The 2,010-nt window shown below is 41.9% G+C and overlaps 1 long non-coding RNA gene across 1 annotated transcript in view; it reads left to right on the top strand.

The window, feature by feature from the left end:
* LOC146602049 (uncharacterized) overlaps nt 1–1,738 on the top strand; it is a 2,888-nt gene extending 1,150 nt beyond the window's left edge. Inside the window, exon 2 of the long non-coding RNA XR_014897203.1 lies at nt 430–1,738. This is a non-coding gene — a long non-coding RNA (uncharacterized LOC146602049). The remainder of the gene's footprint in view (nt 1–429) is intronic.
* Nucleotides 1,739–2,010: the final 272 nt, after the last annotated feature.

Genomic DNA, 2,010 nt, shown 5'->3' with positions numbered 1-2,010 from the left:
GCCCGCGACCCCCCCCCCGGCTGGGAGCCCTCTGCAGCTGCTCTCCTGCCGCTGATACTCTGCCGCGGCCTCGAGCCTGAAGGCCTTTGCGCTGCTAATCCCCTGGTGGCAGTCCTCAAAGCTGTCCCCGTCCGTCTGCCTCATACCCATCTCGCGAAATAGCTCCTCTCTCCGCTTTTATTTGTATCCCACCGCAGCGTGAACGTCCGTTTCAAACGCGCCCGCTTCGTGTAGGCGTCTTTTTAGGTAAACCCGGCATAGGCCACGAGCGCCCTGCGGAGCCGGTGCCATCTCTGCCCTGCTCTTCAAGCGTAGCTGGCTGAGTGCCGTCTGCTCAGAAAATACTGTATCCCTGCATAAAGCAAAAGCGCATAGCATTTTTGTGAGTGTTGGGAGAGCAGAAAATGATTTCTACGTTGTGTTTCGCAGTAAACGCGGGCGCTCATCCTGCTACGCCTTTCTTTCCTGCAGCTTCACTTCCCCTCTTACRTATCTTGCACGCTGCCAACAACAAAACATAACCTGTGCTGTTACRTGGAAGATAAATCAGGATTCATTCCTCACGTTCGCAAAAACACTGCTTCGTAACAAAGAAACCTTCTCAAATAAGAACGTTTATTTGTTCCGTGATGGCCGTAAATCTCTGCCAGTCCCTAAGCTGCTACAGTTCCCGCCTGCCTCACGACGCAGTCAGAAGAGCGTGACATTTTTAGCAAGTCAACGATTTTGTTTTCTCCAAGGAAATCTGTAATCTTCTCTCTAAGCCCATGTGTGCACTATATTTCTTTGTAAAATTTCCACATGTCTGCATTTTCACCTTCTTACCAATGTTTAGGGGTAGGCAGCCTCAACAATCATTTCCTGGCTTTTGAGTGACTAATTCACTTTGAAAAAATAAAGATTTAATTAGGGAATGGTTTTGCAGAATTCCCTGTTTTTTCACCTGTGATACAGAAGCCCTGTCTTATACTGTGCAYAACCCTATACCAAGATCATAGGGGAAAAAAGCATTTTCCTTTGAAATCCTGTCTCCTTCCTCATGCATCTTCACAGAAGCACAGATTATAGAGTATCTAACTTTTGGAAAGCGCAGGCTGACTTGATTAAAATAATTGATTAAAAATACATTAATGTAAATGCAAATGTTTAATCAATATTAGTCCATCCGAAACAGTGGCATTTTCCACCCAATTAGCTGTGTGAATTAAAAGCAGTTTTCAGGCTGCAAGTGGAATCAACTTGTATGCCTTTTGCCATCTGCCACAATATGATTTGCTGCAAATGTCTGCCTTTAGCTTCACCTGTCATAGCTCAGCCTTTTCACATGTCTGACTAGTTCACAGCCCTAGAAGTCCTTCTATTATTTTCAAAGGATTTTGGATCAGGTCCAGCTATGCTGCATATAGACTTTCGTAAGCAATGCTCCACACTAACCAAACCAGAAACATTGCCAGATTGCTAAACAATTGTATTACAAAATCCATCTACATGGGCAAAGTACATTTTTTAATCACATGCTAAAAGGCATAACTCTGACCTAGTAACTAGCCTAATGCCAAATAAYAGTTGGAGGTTAGGGGTTTAAAATGCAGAGTGTGTATTTCTTTATATTACTTGTATTTGAAGATGGCTGAATCGAAGTGATTCAATGTTTTCTCAGTACATTTATGCCTCAGCTAAATATAAAGATGCTAAATATTAATAAAAGTGATTTGCAATGAAAAGCAATGTAAATTAAGCGGATCTGTGATGTCTACTTTATAATTCAGAATAATCCATATGAAAATACTCATTTCTATGAGGTGTAATTTCAAAAATTCAGCAACATAACCTATGGAAGCAACCACCTATGGAAGTGGAATTACCTGTCCTCCTGAGGCACTTCCAACTTCATTTAAGATCCCTATAAGTAAAGAGGATCTTAACATCTATTTGTGCAATATAGGCTTCAGAACCAAAGGCAATGTTGTAGTAYATATTTATACTGCTTTAAGGACATATGAATTAAGT

The sequence above is a fragment of the Rhea americana genome, unplaced genomic scaffold (genome assembly GCF_003343005.1).
Source record: "Rhea americana isolate MKP2758 unplaced genomic scaffold, rheAme1 scaffold_0, whole genome shotgun sequence".
Classification (NCBI taxonomy): domain Eukaryota; kingdom Metazoa; phylum Chordata; class Aves; order Rheiformes; family Rheidae; genus Rhea; species Rhea americana.
Note: the sequence above shows the minus strand (reverse complement) of the source record. Positions and strands in the feature narration are given on the sequence as shown.